Genomic DNA, 23,739 nt, shown 5'->3' on the forward strand with positions numbered 1-23,739 from the left:
CCCACCTTCCTACTTTTTCTGATCACAACACCACAGTTGTATAGCTATTCTCATACTATTTCCCCACTTTTATTCCCTATACACAGAAGACTTGTAGGGCTGAGGATGTTCAGTTCCCCCCACACGATATTCTTATGCGCTTGCAATAATATTGGGCATGTTATGTATCCATGAAAAATCAACACTCCTATCTAAACCCCTACATAAAACTGCTGTGCTATGAGATACAAATCAATACCTACTGTAAAGTTCTCTTAAAGTGTATTTTCACCCATAAATAGAATGTGCCTCCTGCCCAATGCTCATCTGCACCATTACCTGTATAGTGGCATTTTTTTTTGTTTGTTTATCCATTTAAAAAAAAAAAGGGTTTGGTCCCGCCTTCAATACATGTCATTCATCTAGGTGACATGTATTGTGCCTGCTGTGCCTCTTGGGATATGTACATACCACTAGGCTGGTCCCTCTAGGCAAGGGGGGCTAGACTAGTGGTAGGTCATATCTCAGGAGGCCCGCTGGCTAAACCCAGAACACAAAAGCATGTCAGTACAGGGCCTGAGTGGCGTCTGCTGAGAAGAGGATCTCGGCAGGACAATGCTGGATCTGCTGGGTGGGTGAGTATGCAAACTGTGGAGAAATTGGCAAAAGGTAAGCAGGGGTGAAAAAAAAGGGGGTTGGAAACTGAAGTTTCACTTTAAATAAATTTAAATACATTATATATAGTACCTACAATAGAAGTGTTAAAATGTGCAAAACGTGCTGAAGTAATTCATCAAAATGTGTAAACGTACAAGATGTAATACAAGCTGTAAAATCATCAGTCCCAGAACATACTGTCCATACATATACAGTAAATGCCCAATCCAATAGTATACACTCTGCACAATCCTTGAATAAAGTGAAATGTGCTCAATTTCTTTCTAAAGTGCTCCAACATACTGATATAGTGAAGTTTACTAAAAATGCTCCTTCACAAAATGGAGTGGACCACTTACAGTAGTTAATGGCAGGAGCGGACTGACCATTTGGAAACTCGGGCACTGCTTGAGGGCCTGGGGTCAGTAGGGGGCCCCTTGAGATGCCCCTAGTACCTTTTTCATAGGCTTTTTTGAGTTTGGGCAAGGACACAGGGCCCCATGATCCCCTATTGCCCGGGGGCCCCATGAGTTGTCAGTCCGCCCCTGGTTAATGGTCACCACGTACTGAACCACAATCCACAATTTTTCTCTTGCTGGACTCTCACTCTCTCTACCACAACCCCATTTGGAATCTCCCTCTGTTTTGGTAATAATGCAGATAAAACATAACTTCCACAGAGCCCAATGTCATACACTTCAGTAGCCCCTGTTCACTGCTCAAACTTTGTGCCCATGGGACTTCTGGGTTGCATGATAGTGCCAGCATGGCCTAAATATTGGACGTGCATTTCTGGCAGTCTCCATTTGTTTTTGTTCCATCTTATGTACATCTATACCATTAAAAAATGAAATATACCTTTGTCACCCTATTTTATTTGACTTACTTTGTGATCTTTATGAAATGAAACCGTTACATTTTTGAGAAAAGAAAAGAAATTTAAAACAATTCGCAAATATTTACTTGAGCAACAACCCATTATTATGGTGGTTCATTTCATCTTTTATGTACTCATCTAACACCATTTTTGGGCCTCAGAGTTGCTGTTAACTGTTATCGAGATAACTTTGGTATGACTGCACCATGGTTCCTATTTTGGCTGGGGTGACATTGCTTGTATGCATTGGTGGTATGGTCATCCTGTTGCTCCTGTCTATTTGCAGCATGGTTATCAGAGAATCCTGGACTGGCCATAGGGCACACAGGGCATTTGCCCAGTGGGCTGGGGCCATCAGGCTGCATGTCCTAACAAGAGCTGGCTGGCTAGAAGGGGTGGCGGGGGCAGCATATAGAAGAACCGATTTGTCTATTTCCCTCATGCCACCACTGAATGCCTGCTTCCCTCCCTTTCCTTCCTGCAGGCACTCAGTGGCTGCAGGAGAGAAATGGATGGATCAGTTCCTCTATATGCCAGTCCGCCGCCCCTCCTATCAATCTCCAGGCCCCTCTGTGCTCTCTCCAGGTTCCCCTCCTCCCCTGCAGTGCTTCCGGTTTCCCCCCTCTCCTACTGGCTCCTGCGGGGAATCTGGCAGGATGGAGAGCAGGGAAGGGGCCAGTAAATATGTATTTTTCAGTACGGATCACTGATTTTGTACATTCATAAATGAGGCATAGTAAACTGTGTTTACTATACTTCAGTTTATGAATGAATGGTACAGAGCTATTCCTGTCCATTCATTCTGTGCTGCTGAGGCTACGTCCTCAATCTCCTTTCTCTGTTTCAAAGGTGAGATGTCAGATGTCAGCCCCAATAGGACTCCTAAAATTAAAAAAAAAATTAAATAAAATTAAAAAAAAAAATAGATAAATAAAATAAAATGGTCAAAAATAATAGACAATAAAATAAAAGTAAAAAACTACTGACATCAATGGAGGAACTCACAGGGTCACAAAGGTCTCACCTGCGTTTGGGCCCTGGTGTCCCACCACCGGATTCCAAGGTAAGGGCCCCCGGGCTTGGGGCTGCGCAGTCTAAAATGCCTAGTGCCTATTTTTTGTCCCAGTCTGGGCCTGATCAGAGGGCTGAAAAACATAATTAATGTATTCCTCAGTAATTGGTATAGTGATGCTGTTCACAGTATGAACCATATCCAGCCTCAGGAAATGGAAAATACCTAGGTTTTCTTTCCCTTGATTTTATTGGTAGTTTTTTCCCAGCATTGGCAACCCTAAAAAAAATAATATCACCCTTTAAACAATGAGAAATAATGTTTATTTCAACTTCCAAGTTACACATAAATATATAAAAAGATAAGACTCTAAAATGCACAGTGTACAAATATATTCTCTTGAAGTTGAACCTTTTTTAGGCAGTTATATTACACAGATATAGGCAACTGTGGGCTAATAAACTGTGATAAAACTATACATATGATTATGCCCTGCTGGGTTTCTATGTTCATTTACCGCAGTTTGTATTCTAATGTCAAATCATTATAATTTTTTAAAGGCACGAGGAAATAAAAAAAATGGCTTTCATGTAGATATAAAATAAATCTGTTGAGATATCTTTGCTTCACTCTCCTCACATCTTTTCCAGACACAGTCTGATTTTACTAGAGGCGGAACTTTTGATACCCTTATGCCATGCAGCTGTGCCCAGCTACAGACCATGAGAAGGTCATGCATAAGAGCCAGAACAAAACCAAATGAGCATATGCAAAGCTGGCAAATAAAAAAGATACATATCAGATCAACAACATAAATCATTTGGAGGCAAAAATTCATAATTTACGTACAGTTAACATAGGAAAAGGCTGAGATCAGCCCGCATGCTTGCAAGGAAGGTAAAAAAGAGTAACACTGAGATCACACACAGCATGATTCTCTTTTTATCATGTCGCAGTACACGGCTGCCATATAAGGCACAGTGTGGTGCAACTATACCGTTTTAGACATTGACAGCACTATATATATGTCAGTATTGCACCTTTCATTAGGGAATGTATTTTACAAACTGATTCTATAGTACTGGGGAAAGGGAGGAGATACATTCTGAAACATGTAATGTAGATAAGGAGAGGCTAGCAGATGTACTGGTCATTTTTTTGGACCAGCGGTAACCCCTTGTCTACCAAGGTATGTTTATGCAAGGGTTAAAGCAAACAAATTTTTAAAGCCATTGATGGCTTTTCAGCTAAAAGTAATCTGATGACCCTGAAGATGCGCCACAGTCTGTGCTTGATTAGCTGCAGGGGAGACATTGAGAGAATCTGTCACCTGACCATGCTATCACATAGGGGCTTGTTAACCCCCCCCCCTTGTGATAACAATAAAGTTATATGTGGAAAAAAATAAAAAAAAGTCATAATAAATTGTAATAAAATTTTGAAGTAATAAATAAAAATAAAAGCACCCCCATCCCCACCCCAATATAACCTTGAAGCATAGGGCAGGTATGTGTATGTAAACATAAATTGTACCACACATGTGAGGTATTGCCATGAACATCACAGTGAGAGCAATCATTTTAGAGCAATTATTCAACTAAAGTGTTACTAACTCATGCATGCTGGATGTCTATGTGGTCACTGTTTGCAAGTGGTGGAGGAGTACTGTAGAGGTTCTGGAAGAGTTTTGTTGCAAACGATTGGTCTAGAGGAGTTTGCACTATGGAGTCTGTCATCAGCGTATAGAAGTATCAAAACCACACAGACGGCCAACTTTCCTGCAGGAGAGTTCTGCAATACCTTGTGTGATATTTGACCTACCATTCCAGGTGGTCACCAAAAACAGCAATCACATTCAGATTGCTATTGCTTACTACTGTGCTCTCAGTGATTGGTCACAGTGATCACGTGGTACAGCGCCAATCACAGCTATCATATTAGTTCTCAATAGCTGCATGAATGGAGCTGGAGAGTTTAAAAAATAATTGCTTATACAGTCATAATGGCATGAAAAAAAATCCACCCCCAGATCCCTAATCACCGCCTAACCAGTTACAGTGTGAAAAAAAACATTTTCATTCCGCATTTTACAAAAAAATTGTGGCAAAAAATGTCTTAATGCAGCTTAGAAAATACCTTGGGATGTTTGCTTTCCAAGATTTGGTCCTTTTGTGGATGTTTCCACTGTTATGGTTCTCCAGGGCCTCCAAACATTTGATAGGTAGTTAGGAAATTAGCCTGTTGGATTTTGGGTCCATGTATCTAGGCTTTGAAAAAGTCTCACACATGATATGCCCATATTCTTTGTAGCAGAATATGTTTTGCGGTGTAATTGTAAGTATGCCTATGATCAAAGGCGTATTTATCACAAGGCAAACAAGGCATTTGCCTAGGGTGGCATTTTTTGGGGGGCAGCACATAGGGACCAGGTGGGATGCAAGAGAAGCTGCGGGCTACTTGATGGTGTATGCAGAGCCCGACTGTCGTTCCTGGGGATGTCCAGAGATGTAAAGGTGAGTGTCTTTCTCTCTGTCGCGGGGGGGTGGTGCTAGTGGAAGGCTCTCTCAAGTGGGGTTGGGGATGGGGCAGGGGTGTTGTTGGTCACTGTCAGGCTCTCTTCGCGGGAGGGGGTCTGGTGCTGGTCGGTGTCAGGCTCTCTCCACCATGGAGGGGGAGGCTGGGGGTGGACAATTTCTGTGTTGCCTGGGGCAGCACAAAATCTGCATAACCCACTGCCTATGATGTGTGTGTGAATTAACTTATTAAAATTACAATTCTAAAAAAATCACATTTTGTTTAAGTTCTTCATTTTAAAAGAAAAAGTACAAAAAAAACTTCGGAAAACTCACCATGCTTCAATGGAAGTACCTTGGACTGTCTACATTCTAAAACGGGGTCATTTGGGAGGTATTTATACTGTCATGGCATTTTAGGTCCTCCTCCACACAAGTCACAATACATCAGGAATGATCAATTTTCAAATATATATAATACTTTCACACAGACATAATAATATACACTTGATATGGGTTATTTTTACCAAGGAAATGTAGCAGAATACATTTTAGTCTAAATTTATGAAAAAGATTATGTATTTGAAAAATTTTATAACAGAAAGAAAGAAAAATGTTTTTTTTTCCACAACTCTTGGTCGAGCTTGTTTATTTAGCAAAAAAGTTAAAAAAAAAACCCAGTTGTGATTAAATACCACCAAACGAAATCTCTATCTGTCTCTGAAAAGATTATAAAAAATAATATTGGTACAGTATTGCATGACTGAGTAATTGTCATTCAAAGTGTGACAGCGGCCTGGGAAGGAAGGCTGTGAAAGTGTCCGTTACTGAAGTGGTTAAAGGAAACCTTAGCACATCTGCACAAATGGAGTGACTGTCCTTTTCAAATATTCATCCATGTGAATGGGAATTTGAAAAAAAACAAAACAGTTTCTTTGTTATATAATTAAATGTGTGTACACATGTGTTAACTTCGCCTAATTTTCCATATAAATCAGGCTATACAGTGAGGAACAGAAGTATTTGAACACCCTGCGATTTTGCAAGTTCTCCCACTTAGAAATCATGGAGGGGTCTGAAATTCACATTGTAGGTGCATTCCCACTCTGAGAGACAGAATTTCTAAGTGGGAGAACTTGCAAAATCGCAGGGTGTTCAAATACTTCTGTTCCTCACCGTATGTGTGAATAGTGAACTAATAAAATAGTGTACCCCATGTGATAATATGGACACTTGCCAGTGACAGGACCCCACATGTTTTTCTGAAGCAAGCCTGTGTGTCTCGTGACGGGACAGCACAATGAAGATTCGTAGATCAGGGATGAAGGTGATTATAAGACCAGGTGGACTGCATTCAGGGTGGTGCTGCATTTATTAAAGATCAACTTGTGCAAAACATACAGCTGTCCTCAGGGTCAGTGCTAAACTATTTTGCTCCCTAGGCAAGACCAACTACTTGCACCCCCTCAAAAATAAAAACTTCCCCTGTAGTTCTATTTTACCCCTCCTAGCACACATCCTCTTTCCCCTCACATTTTTTACCCTAGCACAAATCCTCTCCCCCAAAACTCCTCTTTTAACATAAATCCCCCCAATCCCACCTCCTAGCACAAATCCCAGTATATCCCCCCTCCTAGCACAACCCCCTCTAAATTACCCTTCACACCACAAATCTTTCCTCCCCACCCAAATCCCTCCTTCTAGTACAAATCACCCATCCTAGGACAACCCCTCCCGATCCCCCCTCCTAGCACAATTCCCCCCCAATGCCCCCTCCCAACACAAATCCCCCCCAATCCCCTCTCCTAGCATAATCCCCCCCCCCAATGCCCCCTCCCAACACAAATTCCCCCCCAATCCCCCTCTCCTAGCACAAATCCCCCCCCAATCCCGTCTCCTAGCCTTACCCAAATCCTCCCACCTTACCCAAATACCCCCCTCCTTAGCACAACTCCCCTCCCACCCCCCAACCTCCCTCCTACTCCCAGCACATATCCCCCTCCCATTCCTTCTCACACAAATCCCTCCCACTCCTCATCATCATCCCCATTATCCTTACCAGCACAAATAGGCCATATCCCCCCTCCTGCACAAACCTCTTGGCACAAATGATTGTTACCCCCTTCCCCCCACCTTTCATTGTGTACAGTTTTCCCGGCCTGTAAGTTCCCAAGCCCCAAAATTTACAGGTGGGAAAAACTAGGTAGAGGTGTGGGTTATGCTGTGCTTTCTCTGGTCAGTATATCCTCCATACAGCACATGACACAGGATCGCTCTTGGATCGGGCTGTACACAGTTTGATTACCCCCCCTATCTCCTCCAATGAAGTTTGATTACCACCCCCATCTCCTCCAATGACTGCTCATCTCTCGGCAGCAGGGAGCCAGGGAATGATTCAAACACTGAACATGCCAATGTAAGAGTGATCCTGTGTCAACTGCTTTAGGGAGGATCGCTCAACTGACCAGAGAGGAGAGCACAGCCTGCACATCCCAGCTCTCTCCTGTCATTTCTCCTTTGTGGGCTTCACGGCTCTAGGCTGCTCTCCCCTTGTCACAGCTGTGAGTGCAGGGATGGGAAAGCACTCAGCAGCTAGGCACAGCATCCATGGAAAGACCGGCCTACAGGGCACCCCAGCACCCCCCTAGATCCAGCCATGGTGAAGAGTAGGGAAACCAGCAGCCATGGCTGCGCCCTGGGTGGCTGCCTAGTTCGCCAATTGGTAGCTCCAGCCCTGACTGTCCTGTAACCTATGCCCACACCTCAACACTTTACTCCTGTTGCCTTAGCATTTAACCTTTTCCCACTTAACCCCTAAATCATGACCTTAGGTCCTAAACACCCCCACACTCTAAGTGGTTGTAAACCCTCACATATACCCAGTGAAGTGACCGGCTTCAGGTGTACCTGTTTGTGCAGTTTATCTGCAGTCTTCTCTTCTCTACAACCACTTAAAATGCTAAATTTTAAAGCTTGGATAAGAGTTCAAGAAAGGGGGGAGAGAGCTGAAGTTACACTCTGCATAGCTCGGGTAGAGCACTCTGAGTTGATTCTCCAATCAGGAATGGACACATTCTCCTCCACACAGGTCACAGAAACAGAGCTAAGGCTGTCAGTCTGCTGGAGCTCCCTCCCCGATTTTCTCTTGGTGTCAGAAAAACTTGTCAGAAGTCACTCATGCAGATAGCAAAGGAGCAAAGCAGCAGACAGAAATCACACTTAGTGCTCTTCATTGAGACAAGTACACATAATAGAGGAATGTGCTTTGTTCATGTTTCATGTCTGAGGTTTACAACCACTTTAACACCTAAATCATAACTGTAGGTCCTAACCACTCCAACACTTAACCCTTAAAATATCCCCTAATCTTTTGAGCACATTAGTAATTCTTTTTAAAAGTGAATACTTATTTTTTCAGTAGCAAAAGCATGTGTTGTGGCAGCATGTGTTGTAGCACCAATTATGTTTTGTGCAGTCTTTACCTTAGCAACAGCAAGTTTTTCTTTACATAAGGCTTTTTAGAATTTCAGGGACAGCACAGCGCCTACACTAGATGTATTTTGGGCTTCTGCAACATGCAGGGTTACTGCAACACGCGTAATATTGCGCACTGCGGTGCAATTTATTTTGAATGTCATCCTAATGCACTAGTACAGATGCAGGCAAAGCCCCCACATGTTGTACCTCATGGTGTTCTGCATTAAAAAAAAAAAAAGTATCATGTTCACTTTTGGTTGTGTTGTTGTGCGTTGGCAGCGCATGTAAAATAAATGGATTTCCTTAATGCAATGCATGTTAACACATGCCACAAAGTTCATTACCCACATCCATTTTCACAATACAGTGGTAAAGTGTGAATGGGCCCTTTGAGAATAGCTCTCTTGTATCACTATCAGGAGTTTAAGGATCACCACATTACACACAGAAGGACTGGAGTAGAGTAGTAAAGCAATGTCCAGATGAACTGAATTCCATAGCCACTAAGCTGTGCTCTCTATAGGCATCTCAAGATTTGTTTTTCACGTTTGACTTGAGTGTAAATTTATTGGCAACCTGTTTCTATACTAAACTTTTCCAGGCAAGAGTTCCCTGTAAAAGAAGAGTGTAAATACTTACCTCGCCTGCTGCCCACTTCTCTGAACACTGCTCCATTCATAAGAAATGGTCCCCATAAGTCTGCTACGAAACCGTTACTTCCAGGAGTGCCAGTCTCTGTGGTCCCCTGCAGCTCTCACTGTTCCTCCTGTTGATTTCCACTCCACTGCTGACTCCTATCATTAAAAAGAGTAATGGAATCCATTATCATAGCCTGTCTTCATAAATATGTTACCATGTATGCAATTTTTTTTAGAACAACCTTTGATAACCTTTGTACTCTGGAACTCTCTGGATTATAATTTTTGTATAATAATGGGGATGTGTGTTGGGGACGTCAAAAAGCTATGAATGTCAAATAGGGTTGAGAAGTAGAAAAACAATAAGTGGATTGTGGGAGTTGAACTACAAGCATGGCCAAAATTATTGGCACCCCTGCATTTCTGTCAGATAATGCACCACAGGGAAGAATGTCACCAGCACACCAAGTATCTCTGATATGGCTCCAGAAGCTTTAGTAAGTGATCACATAGATACAGCAAGGCAACATTTCGGAGTCTCGCAGTACTCCATGTCACATGCCTGATGAAGGGATCTTGCAAGACTCTGAAACGTTGCCTTGCTTTAACTATATGATCACTTATTAAAACTTTTGGACCCACATCGGAGTTCCTTGGTGTGCTGGTGACATTCTTCCCCATTGATTTTGTTCGGTTCCGGCCGACGGTCGCTGCAGCACCCATTTAAAAATACAGCCAATTCCTCATCACATAAACGTGTCCATTGGGATTGCACATGCTCATCAGATAATGCACCACTTCGCTGAGAACATTGTTGCAATTACAAATGTTGAAGCATTCTCATGTTTGTTCCTTTTGTTTGTATTGGTATGACTGAAAAAAGTGGAGAAACAAAAAGCCAAATCTGACACATTCCACTCAAAATCCCAAACATGGACTGGACAAAATTATTGGCACCCTCAGTTTAATATTTGGAAGCACACCCCTTGGAAAAAATAACTGAAATCAATCGCTTCCTGTAACCATCAATTAGATTCTTATACCGCTCTACTGGAATTTTGGACTACTCTTCTTTCGCCAACTGCTCCAAGTCTTTCAGATTGGAAGGGTTCCTTTTCCCATCTTCTGTTTTGAGATCTCTCCACAGGTGCTCTATGGGATTCAGATCTGGACTCATTGCTGGCCAGTTCAGCACTCTCTAGCACTAGCACTCTCTAGTCTTAAACCATTTCTGTGTGCATGTTGACGTGTGCTTTGGGTCATTGTTCTGCTGTAAGATCCATGACCTCTGACAGAGACCCAGCTTTCTGACACTGGGCCCTACATTGCACCCCAGAATTCATTGGTAGTCTTCAGATTTCATAGTGCCATGCACACGGTCAAGATATCCAGCGCCTGCAGCAGCAAAGCAACCCCAAAACATCAGTGAACCTCCACTATGTGTGACTGTAGGGACTGTATTCTTTTCTTTAAAGACCTCATTTCTTTTCTGAAAACAGTAGAATGATGAGTTTACAGAAAGCTGTAATTGTATTTCATCTGTCCATAGCACATTCTCCCAAAAGGATTTTGGCTTCCTTAGGTAAGTTTTGGCAAATGTCAATCTGGCTTTTTTATGTTTCTGTGTCAGCAGTGGGGTCCTCCTAGGTCTCCTACCATAGTATCCCTTTTCATTCAGATGGTGACATATAGTGCAAGCTGACACAATTGTACCCTGTGCCTAAAGATCAGCTTGAATTTGTCTGGAAGATGATCGAGGTTCTTTATCCACCATTCGAACAGTCCTTCGTTGCAATCTTTGATCAGGTTTTTCTCTTTTATCCACATCCAGGGAGATTAGCTACAGTCCCATGGGCTGTATACTTCTCAACAATGTTGCACACAGTGGACACAGGAACATTAAGATCCGTTAATTGATACAGGTGAGTTTAATTACAAATTACAGGAGCATCACAAACTTGGAATGCAATTATTTCTTACAATTTTGAGAAGGTGCCAATAATTTTGTCCAGTCCATTTTTGGGGTTTTGCGTGGAATGTCTGGCTTTTTGTTTCTCAGCTTTTTTGTGTCATACCGATACAAACAAAAGAAATAAACATGAGAAAGCTGAAGCTTTTGTAATTTCAACTTCTGGGCGAAGTGGTGCATTATCTGATAGAAATGCAAGGGTGCCAATATTTTTGGCCGTGACTGTATATAAAACAAAATAACTGTCAGGAAAAAAAACAATAGTTTTTTTATTTTTTTATTTTTTGGGATGGACAAACGGAGTCAGTGTCAATCACTATTCATGTTATATTACATGCTTGAAATAATTTTTGTTCTGCATCACTTTCTATGTCCAAATAGTCCTTCCATTAAACAGAGCATGCAGGAAACAGCAGATAGAGACATACTTTTTTCTATTCCCTGAGCTCAGCCTCCCTCCTTTTCCTTCTGTACTTTCTTATTAAATACCACCATAAGTTCCTTTTTTGCCTCTGGCTTATCTTCTGTAGAAATTTTCGCAGATTCTCAGATACCAGAAGGGTGCCTAGGAGGAGGGGGAGGGGATTCATGTTCTACTAGCTTGTTTTGTGCAGAAGTTGCTGTTCAGTTCAGTGGTGCTGAAAGACATCTGGAAGAAGCAGACAGAGCAGCTTCTGCAAAGTGAAATCCAGTAGGCAGAAATAAAAATCCAAGATAACTTGGCTTGCTTCTGAAGGAACTCCTCTGTGTGGCACTCTTATATTGCTATTCAGCTCAATAGTCACTGTGATAGTGATGCTAGAAAATTTGTAGTGCATGCAGATTATCCCCTTCTCCATTTTACAACCAACAGATGAACAGCACTTCAGTTTGCAGATTGATAGGGATTTTTTTTTTTGTGTGTTACTACACAAGCAGTGTTTTGTTTTTTTGTTATGTTTTTTTTTTGTATTTAGTGCATGTTATGCTCATATGAAGGTTTTGCTTATCTAGTTTTACATTGTAAACTGGTGAATAGTCTTTATTATAGATGAAACAGTGAGTTACAGGTGGAGATCATAAATTGCATGTCAATTGGCAGGGTAACAACCATGACAGGACAAAGTACAGAGTAGTCTATACATAATGACAGCTTGCAAACAGCATTTTGTATGTCATTTGTTCCTGTGATGGAGGTTTGTCAGTATTCCTTTTGGTAATATGCTAATGTTGGGGCTTTCTGCAGGAGTATGAATGAGAACAAAAAGGAAATTGATATGCTTAAAGGATAAATGCACCTTTACTTCCATAGTGCCAGTGTACCCTTTGCACTGCAGCGAGATAATTACATTTGGATATACATTAAAGCTAAACCCCAGGCAGATATAAAAAGAATCAATAAATGCAGCTGTGTATTTAATAAAAGATAATTAAATGTATTTTTAAATGTAAATACCTGAATGTATTTGATTTCAGACTCTTGTAATCCATCATACATCATCGCTTGGAGCTAATCTTGTGTATTGCATACAAATGCTTTAATAAGGAACATACTGACAGAAGGAGAGAGCATAGGGATGACTGTTGCTGTTCCTTCGCTATCCCATTGCAGCCAGGTGACAAGGATGTGACCTACCTGTGCTTCTTAAAGTGTTACTAGATCTCTAGAGAGTTTTTTTTGTTTTGTTTTTTGGGGAGGGTGCATGTGATCAGCACACAGCGCTGTCCAGACAGGGGGGTCAGGGGTTGTGCAGCCTCATAGAGCAGTTAGAGGAGAATTAAAACTCCTCCTACAAGATTATCCAGTGCTCAGCTGGACACTGATAGAAGTCACAAGACTACTTCAACAGGGATGTGACCTAGCTGTGCTTCTTAAAGTGTTACTAAACCCACAACAGTAAAATCAGTCTGTATTTGCAGTAAAGCATGCTTGTTATACTCACTGTAGAACCTAAGGGGTTAATCCTCTGCATTGTGTAAAAAATGCTGTTTGATCCTGACTTCTCTGATCCTCCCCTTCTTTCAGTGTCCCCCTCTTCTGATAAGACATCATGTGGAGTCACTCTGCACATGCTCAGTTTGGTGTGCATTGCTAGAGAGGTTTTTTTTTTTTCTTGGGAGAGTGCATGTGATCAGCACAGGGTCAACCAGCACTGTCCAGACAGACGTCAGGAGTTCTGCATCCTCCTAGAGCAAAATAAAAACTCCTTCTACAAGCTTTAACCAGTGCTCTGCTGGACACTGATAGAAGTCACAAGACTGCTCTAATGGCTAATGAGAAAAGGTATTTAGCAGTTTCTGTTTATTAAAATAATTGAACTTCTATGTTCTGTGTAATGTGGGAGACCAGGTATAATGAATGTAGGGTCCTGGGTTTAGTACACTTTAAGTGCAGCAGAGATCTGTCAGGTCTCTATGCTGTTTCAGAGATGGGTGGACAGACATAGAAGTACAAATAAATATACTGGGGGAGATGTACTAAAACTGGAGAGTGCAAAATCTGGTGCAGCAGTGCATGGTAGCCATTCAGTTTTGGAACTTCAGGTTGTTCAATTAAGCTTTGACAATAAAACCTGGAAGCTGATTGGTTTCTCTGCAGAGCTGCACCAGATTTTGCACTCTCCAGTTTTAGTAAATCAACCCAACAGAATTTACTTCAATGGTGAATTTAGCTTGTTCAGGACAGGAGGCTTATCAGCATTGCAATCTGTTAGGGCATGCTGTGTCTAGCACCCCAGTGGGTTAAAATGCTATTCCAGACAACATGTTAAATCAACGAGCGAGCTGCCAATACTGCTCAGCTAACACTGCATATTTGCTTAAAGTGACACTACATTTTGGGTATAAAAACAAAATCTATCCAAGTATGTATTCTTAACTCAAAAAGTACCTTCTGTTGTTCTAAACCCCCTCCAAATCTTTACATTCTTTTTTTAATTGCTATCTTGATCTGAATTCTGCTAGAGGGTGGCTACATTCGTTCTCCATGATCCCGCTGTATGTAGGAATGTAGCCACCCTGTCTTGATCGCACCTCCCTTGCCAGGATGAACTAGGGACTATAGAATGTGTAATGTACATAGAGTAGAGCAGTGAGCATGGTGACAACTAATGTGCTCTGCTCATTCCAAACAAATGGCAGTGAGGGGGAAAAAGGACGTTACAAGGAGGCAAAAAAACACAATAAGAAATTATAAAATAAAAATAGATTACAGGGCCATTAAAAAGTGAATGTTTATGGATATCTTTGGAGAATAAGGATATATTTTAGTCAGAAAATCCACTCACTTTTGTATATTCTAAGTTCTGTGCAAGGTATTGCAGCTAAATTCTAGAAATTCTCACAAATGCTGTGAAACGTCCTCTCTGCTTGATGTATCACAAATCAGATTTTAACCTCCCTGGAGGTATTCCCGAGTGTAGCTCGGGGTAAAGTTTCAGCACCACAAGCGGTAACCCTGAGCTACACTCGGGAATACCCTGCAGCACTGCTCCGGGATCTCTTCTTCACTTACCTTGTCCTGCGTTCCCGCGATGTCCCCCCTGCTGCGTCCCCAGCAATGTCCTCTGGCCGATGCCGACATCTGTCTTCCAGGTTCCGTTCCCTGCGACGTCGGGATGTACGGGGTCGGAAATGGGGGGAAATTTCAAATTTTCAAAAAGTGACATTCACTAAATACGCTAAAATCACATAGTAAAACATTACTGTATCAAACCATTTCACATACAGTTGTGTTCAAAATAATAGCAATGTGTTGAAAAAAGTGAATAAAGCGCAAAATCCTTCTAATAGCTTTTATTTCCATACACTCAAATGCATTGGGAACACTACACATTCTATTCCAAATCAAAACATGAAAAAAAATATATCAAATTTGTGTTGTTCCTCTAAAAAAATTGAAGAAAAGTGAATATGAATATGTTCAAAAAAATAGCAGTGTTTGTATTCTTCTTTACAAACTCAAACATTCACTATATAAACTGAAAAATGTTTGAAGATTTTGCTTTCCTTTGAATCACTTAATTAATATTTAGTTGTATAAGCACTGTTTCTGAGAACTGCTGTACATCTGTGTTGCATGGAGTCAACCAACTTCTGGCACCTGTGAACAGGTATTCCAGCCCAGGATGATTGGACTACATTCCACAGTTCTTCTCTATTTCTTGGTTTTGCCTCAGAAACTTTTTGATGTCACCCCACAAGTTTTCTTTTGGATTAAGATCTGGGGATTGGGCTGGCCACTCCATAACGTCAATCTTGTTGGTCTGGAACCAAGATGTTGCACATTTACTGGTGTGTTTGGGGTCTTGTTGGAACACCCATTTCAAGGGCATTTCCTCTTCAGCATAAGGCAGCATGACCTCTTCAAGTATTCTGATGTATTCAAACTGATCCATGATCCCTGGTATGCGATAAATAGGCCCAACACCATAGTATGAGAAACATCCCCATATCATGATGTGTGCGCAACCATGCTTCACTGTCTTCACAGTGTACTGTGGCTTGAATTCAGTGTTTGGAGGTCGTCTGACAAACTGTCTCCGGCCACTACACCCAAAAAGAACAATCTTACTTTCATCAGTCCACAAAATGTTGCGCCATTTCTCTTTAGGCCAGTCAATGTGCTCTTTGGCAAATTGTAACCTCTTCAGCACGTCTTTTTTTCAACAGTGGGACTTTGCGGGGGCTTCTTGCAGATAGCTTGGCTTCACATAGGCATCTTCTAATTGTAACAGTACTCACAGGTAACGTTAGACCTTCTTTGATCTTCCTGGAGCTGATTGTTGGCTGAGTCCTTGCCATTTTGGCTATTCTTCTATCCATTCGAACAATAGTTTTTCGCTTTCTTCTACGTCTTTCAGGTTTTGGTTGCCATTTTAAAGCATTTGCGATCATTTTAGCTGAGAAGCCTATCATTTTCTGCACTTCTTTATGTTTTTCCTTCTCCAATCAACTTTTTAATCAAGGTACGCTGTTCTTCTGAACAATGTCTGGATGACCCATTTTCCTCAGAATTTCAGAGAGAAATGCACTGTAACCAGCATGTACAACATTTGCTGCCTTCCTTCTTTAAATAAGGGCAATAATTGCCACCCGATTTTCAAAGAATGAATGACCTCACTAATAGAACTCCACACTGCTATTATTTTGAACATGCCCCTTTCAATTAGTGATTCAATTACACAGAATCAGCAGCATACATGTCATGACTGTTGGGTCTGTTGGATTTCTATTACTCTACTACACCTGCTAGCAAATTATTTGCCATGTAGAAATATAATTTCTACCAAAAACAGTGATTGATCAGGTTAGTGATGTCTGACTGCTATTATTTTGAACACAACTGTACATTTTGTCCCGAGTGCTTTGTCCTGTGCCCTGCCTGCATTTTTAATGTTCTTTCTGCCTGGAAACTGAGAAACGTCCATGGCGTCCAAAAAGCATCCCTTTAGGTCAAAAGCGGTTTTAGACCAGCTAGAGAACAGCGATAGTAAATTAGAACTGAGCGATAATGATTTGTGGGGAAATTCGTCATCAGACACTGAAAATGATTTTGCGACTTTGCTCAGTGATGTGCGAACTTGGCACTATATTTCAAATTTCAGTGTTTTTGGTTTGATTATATTATTGAATTAAATTTATTATTATTATATTATTATTTTTTATGATTATTTATGAAACTATAATTTATGATTTTGTGTTTAAAATTTTATCATACCCGGGATGTTTACTAGACTCTTGTTTGGACAGATTTCAGTGAGTAATTCCTAAGAATTACAGGCCTACAATAAAAAATCAACATATTTCCATGCAAAAAATGTACTGCATTGAGCTCAGAAATACTGACATAATCAGACCGCTAGGGAGGCTACTACATAAGGCAGGTTTAAATCTGCTTGGACCATTGGATAGAGTAAAGACACTGGGGTTGATTTACTAAAGGCAAATAGACTGTGTACTTTGCAAAGTGCTGTAGCATTAATTTTCCTTAGTAAATGTAATGTGGTAAAGCTTCACTTTGTAAATAATACCCAATTAAGGGCATGGAAAATTAAAAAAAAAATTTTTTTTCTTGCACATGATTGGATGATGGAAATCAGCAGAACTCTACCACATTTATTAAGCTCTGGGGAAAACTAGCGCAACTGAACTTGCAAAGTGCACAGGCTAAATCCATTCCATTAAGGCTATAGTGGAGGTGTTCTGGAATAACTCTCCTGCTTTATAAACAAAAGATTTCCCAGAATACTAGATGGAGTGCAATGATGCAATACTGGTGAACATAAATAAAAATCAGAAACCCTGAGCAGTTGGAGTGTGTTCATTGTATCCGGAAGTTTTACTCTTTCTTTGGTGAATCCAATAATGGAAAGGCTCAGCTGGCTTCAGATACATCATAAACAATCCTAACATAAGCACATACACTATGTAACCAAGAGATATTGAAAAGCATGTTTGTGTACTAATCACACTTTGTTATATTAGCATCTTAAAATGCAAAATCAGTTAATGTTTATTATATTATTTAGCTCATCTTTAAAATTTAGATTCTAAATCTTTTGAACATTTCATTTTACTCTAGGACAGCAGAAAAAATGAAAAAAAAAAAAAATATATTACTCTGCATTCCCAGGAGTCATACTTGGGCCATCTCAGCATCTGGAATCAATGTATGGTATTTAGGATCAAGAAGTTGATGGTTGGCAAATCTAACTACACAGTAAAATGTCATGAAGATTTCTGTGAGCTTTCCAATAGCACCATATGCAACTTCAGAATTCCCTTATTGCAGTATTTCAGCCAGTTTGAATGGAATACAGTGCAGATTTTTTGTTGGTTAGTGTAGCGGGGCCATTGCTGTTTCCCTTTTAAAGAACTGTTTCCCTTTTAAGACTGCATGTTGTCAGAAAGGGTTTGATTGGCTCAGCTCTCAGCAGTACTGGAGTGTTTGTGGGAGTTGCAGTTTCATTACAGAGGCAGACAATGTAACTTTATACTGCACAGGACTACAAGACCAGGATGCTTTGCATGGAGGAGGGGGGGGGGGGAGCCATGTGTGCCTTTGCAGAGAACATGTGGGAGCTAGTCTGCAGCCCCTACTGTTGAAGTACACTGACACTGTTTCCAGAACAGCAGAGATTGCTAAGGACAACGGTTATCTACAGCAGCTGAAGTCAGCAGCAACTGTGACCATTGGCACCAGTCACCCGTGACGGCAGTTACTGACAGCAAGGACCTTCAGCATACACTGTTGTTCCCATGAAATGCTTAATTTTAGACTGATAAGCCTTTGTTTTTTTTAGGCAAAGCACATTTTACAAGTGAAATGAACCTCTTAGATTGGAAGCTCCAAGGAGCAGGGCCCTCCTAACCCTCTTGTATAGAACTGTATTGTTGCTGTATTATCTCCCGTTATATGCTTAAGTGCTGAGCAAACTGTTGGTGCTATATAAATCCTGTATAATAATAATAATAATCTCAAAATGTAATCCTAAATCAGCTTTTAAATGAAAAAAAAAGTCTCTGACTGGATGATATGAGCTACTGCACTTTTTTGTTAAATAAAGGTCATTGTAATACTGTACTGTAATGTATATACATTAGAAACAAACTTTCAGCAGATTAATGTATTTAAATGACTATTTCCCATTGTGCCATATAATTAAATAAACACATAAAGAACGTCTTCATTTACATATGCAGAACATCTGATTTAATCTCAGGCTTTGCAAAAGATGACCTGTCTGAACGTGTATGGCAAAAAAATTCTAAAAAATCACTGCTCAACTTTGTAATAGGGGTGATGGACTGTCTGATCTGTTTTGTTGTATTTACATATTCGCACAAGTCTGATGTTTTGGTTTCTTTGGCTAGTGTGGGGAAATGTTGGAAGACTGCATTTGGACAGGGTGTCAAGCAGATGTTAAAGCCCTGACATAGGCTGCTTTCTTCTTTCTACAGTCAATTAGTATTAATTATGCAGATCGCTTTGAGCCCAAGAGCATCTTGAGGCCTGAGATTACTTACCCGCCTCCCTCATTTCAACCAGCTTTAAATCCCAGAGGAAATTGATGTACAAGCTACATGTTTCTAATGAACCACTTTGTATAAAATGGGCAGTGCAGAAATTCACAGATTACAATGCGTACAACATCCAACATTAGTACAAAATGCAAACTATGCGTTCTCTGTTTCTAGAGCAGAATGGGAGCTTCAGTTTTGGCATATGTTAAATATTAATTGCACACAAAAACATCACAAGAGCAGTTTCCTACCTCACACTGACAACTAACAGAAGGGTCAGTGTTTTTCCAAGCTAGTTGCTGATGTGACTCTTTCCAATAGAGTCTGCCATGAATTTTAACATCTGGCATGTTAATATTCAGATGCGAAATTCTGCAGGGCTGCTGGGCACTTGTTTACCAAATGCTAAGGACCTTAACATACAAACTGTAAGTGCTTATTCAATACGGCAGTTTGAAAAACAATGATGATACATAAACTGTCAGTTCTTGTCATTCTGTGAACCAGCAAGAATACTATATTGTTTTTGAAATTCATCCAGTAGGCTATAAATAAATGAATAAATACCCTTACCGGCTGTAGTTTCTTTAATTTAATATCTCTTTCGAGCTATGCTGTTTTAAAATTTATAGACTAACTACCTTACATATTATTAATGGCTCTGCAGCTTTGATTGATTGAGAATAAAACAAGATTTTATTTAGATCTTCTAAATCCTTTTTTTATGGGACAAAAATAATGATGAACCCAGCAACAGGCCAGATCATTTCTTTGATGGCCGATCCCTCTGACGTCATCTGTGATGAAACGCGTCAGACGGGGCCTACAGGAGTGACATCAGCACATACTGCGAGGCAATTGGTTGATTTTAAAGCAGCCCATGAGCGCTGTTTTATGTCTAGATAAGATGCGCTGTTTAGCTGGTACCGGCCGCTACAAAATGTGAGTGTACAACTTTGTTTCTAACAATAAAGCATTTTATAAGGTTTTACACTATGGGCTGGTACCTTGTTTATGTTTGCTTTTGAGAGTTATTGAGGGACACTGCTGGATCCTGAGTTTGCAGCATTGGTGGTCCGTTGGCAGAAGGGTAGCTTGAACAACCCCAAAAGTGCTGTTTGACTGTTTTATCAGCAGCGGTCTGGTATCCAGTAGGCTGCTGACTTCAATTGCACTTTTCATTGTCACCAGCTGTTTTTGTGAAGATTCTTTAGCACTGCACTTCTTTCAGAGGACTTTCTGGATTTCTATTAAAACAATTTTTGGGGGGGAATTCATATTTGTTATGGTAACACTGTATAATACTTACATTGATTGAGTTAACATTCTTATCTTCTGAGGAATATTACTATTGTTCTTCACTATTTTATTTAGCGCCACATCATTAACATTTATTGATTGTTTATTTAGACATAGAATCACAAGTCTTTTGTATGTTGGCAGCTTTACCAGGAGGTGGCTCGTAGATCTTAAAGTGCAGAGGTTATTTTTATAAGATCATTTCTTTAATGTTGTCTGAAACTAAATTCAAGGCATAGATTTTGCACCCATTATCTCAGGACAGGGCTTTATATAGATACCCACCCTGTTACTGACATACATGTTCCTGGCCTCTTTGTTGGTACAGAATAATTACATGGAGGCTTAAGACTTTTGGCACAAGGACATGAATTCATGTTTTATTAGGCATAAACATATACTGAAAAACAAAAAATAAAAAATAAAACCTGCGCTCTTTGTCACCGTCATCAATGAGACTGCTGCAAACCACTCTATATGAATACAAAATAAGTCAAAACAATAAAGGTGCACTGTCTCTTTAAATCAATTATAAAGTGCTAATCTGCAATAAATGCTTAATTCATTGTACAGTGGTTATGTGCAATAAATATCAATTCATGTGTGATAAAAACTAATTAACATAAATTAGAAAGTGCTTCAGTGCATATCATTTCATGAATCAATAAATACCAAAATTCATAAAATGTATTCATAAATCATAACATAATCATAAAGTGCTTCATGGTTTATCATTCCATAAATCAATAAATGAATAAATGAAGTCCATCCAAATTCAGACCATGGCCCAATATCATCCAAACAGCTGGTGTATTAAAATTATGCGGTACTTGCAAACAGCCATAAATCAGAGCATGTAAGCAGCATCACTGTCTGACAGTGGCATGTGCAAAGACATCACAAATTGGCTCCTCCCTACACATTTTGTCTTCAGTTATCTTCTAAAGACATGGGTTGCTGCAAAACACTTAGGGAGGAGCAGGTTCATGCTATCATTGCACAGCCACTGTTGGGCAGCAATACTGTTTACATGCTCTAATTTCTGACTGTTTATGAGTACCGCATCATTTTAAAAAAACTCACTGGTTGGATGATAATCGGCCATGGTCCATGGTTTGTTTGTTCTTTGAGTGATGCAAGTGGTCCTTCAGTGGTGATATTTTGCAGTCAGAGGTATGCCAGGTGCCATCCATCAGAGGCTGTGGTGGAGATTGCTTGATGTATATGCCATATTAACCACTTATAATTTGGAGGTTAAACCTTTGGTAAGTGATATGCACTGGTGGAGGTGATGACACTCAAAGAGGTAGAGACAAATTATAAGAGATCATGGCACTAGTCTATCACACACATTAAAAATTGGATGGATTTTAATGTATTTGTTTATTTATGGGAAGTGTTTTGTTATACATTTTATGAATTTGGAAAGACTTCACTATTGAGCATTAGCACTTTATAAGATGATTGAAAGAGACAGTGCACCTTTTTTGGTTTAAAAATGTATACTGCACAAGGCTTGGGTGTCATTTGGGACACTAAGGCCCTATTTAGACTTATGGTTGGGGAAGGGGGGGGATCAGTAAAAACATGCAGTTGCAGCACATTTTTAATGATCCCCCAATCGGACCCCCCTAAGCTGCAAAATCAGCAGAAGGGGGTGTACACATGAGGCAAAATGTATTCCTATTGTTGCAATTAGTGGACAGTACTGCCCAACAAACATGACCCATTCAACTGCATGTGGCTGTGACATGTTGGTTTTAAAAGATTAAAACAGGCAGCGAGGAGGTGATATAACAACTCCTCACTATCTTTCAAATCCCTCTGAAGTGCATTCAGAATGCAGATAATTAACTCTTCAGTGAGCACCACATGTGTAACCGAGGCCTTAATTAGGCAAATGCACATGTAAGCAGGTTGGGAACTTAATAAGTTAATAATAATAATATTATTATTATTATTATTGAGCCTGGTCTGAAGCTATTTAATGGGGTGCATAATGGGGCTGGCATATCCAAAAAGGGGTATGAAGTACAGTACATTACAGTGTCAAGTCAGCATATAAGGAGAAGACAACAAGGTCATTACAAAGGGTAACCATATACATGTGCATTAATAAACAAGGAAGTGCAGCACTGAAGAGAATATAAAATATAAAGTCCAAGCAAATTAATAGACTCAATAACTAATTATAACTGATAAATATCCCATCTTGGGACCAATAGATGAACAAATAAATCAATCAATCAAAAGTTCCAATAAATAGGATAAAGTGACTCTGGTGCTTTGGTGAATCTGGACCTGGTAAAGGTGCAATAGTGGTATAGGTAATGCGCACTCACCGGACGCGCATGTTAAATGCGCCTTATGTTATTAATCCAGATGTCATCAGATAGGGTTAGGAGATGGGTGGTCTTCCCTCTAAGGGATGGTGGGTCATCAGACAGGATGCTAAGAAGCCAGTATAGGTATTCCTCGTCCTCTAGGGATCCCCCTTTCCCAGACCAGTGTTAATCTCTTGGTAAGCAAGTAACACTAATGGGTAGTGATCTGTCCTGGAGTGGTGGGTCTGTAAGTTTAAAGAGCTCCCCCAGGGGGTAGGAACAAGGATACTCCCATAGTGTAGTAAGTAATAACAGTTTATTTGTGATGCATCAAAAGGTATAGGTAAAAACAGCAGATAGTAATAATGACTAACCATCTGAAATCAAAGATGGCCGCCGGAGCTCCACGTTGCTCTGGTGGCATGACGTCACGGCGTGATGTGGCTCCTCCTGACGCGTATCGTGCTCAAACACGTCCTCAGAGGGGGGTTGCCATACATATGCATTACTCATGGCAACCAGTCAAAGCATGGTACCTGGGAGCGATGAGGTTTCCTCCAGTAGTGAGGGGGTCTCTGCTTTGGCTCCCTCCCTAGCAGTCTGTCTCCCATAGTAACCAGGAGCAGAGCTTCGTTACGGAGACCCTCAACCTAGCCACATGGTATGGAAGCAAAGGAGTTAACACAGAGCCACGCTATGTGTCCGGCGGGATCCCATTCTTTTACTGGGAGTGAGGTAACAGAGGTATGCTGGCTAGTGGAGGTGGCGCAGCTTGGCCTGCCACTCTTATTGCAACAATTAGAAGTCATAGCGTATAGAGCGATGAGACACCACCTAACACACGCCTCTGCTTTATTAGCTTACGCTGTGGATGCTTACCTCTCAGTCAGGAGACTGCCTTAATGTTAACATGACTACAGTTCCCACCTAGTCCCGTGCATTGGTGAGCTTGCCCTCAGGCAAAGGTGCCCCTAGTGCACGGGCTCAGTA

Source organism: Staurois parvus, unplaced genomic scaffold (assembly GCF_062004578.1).
Source record: "Staurois parvus isolate SC_StPar_1 unplaced genomic scaffold, SC_StPar_1.0 ptg000464l, whole genome shotgun sequence".
Lineage (NCBI taxonomy): Eukaryota > Metazoa > Chordata > Amphibia > Anura > Ranidae > Staurois > Staurois parvus.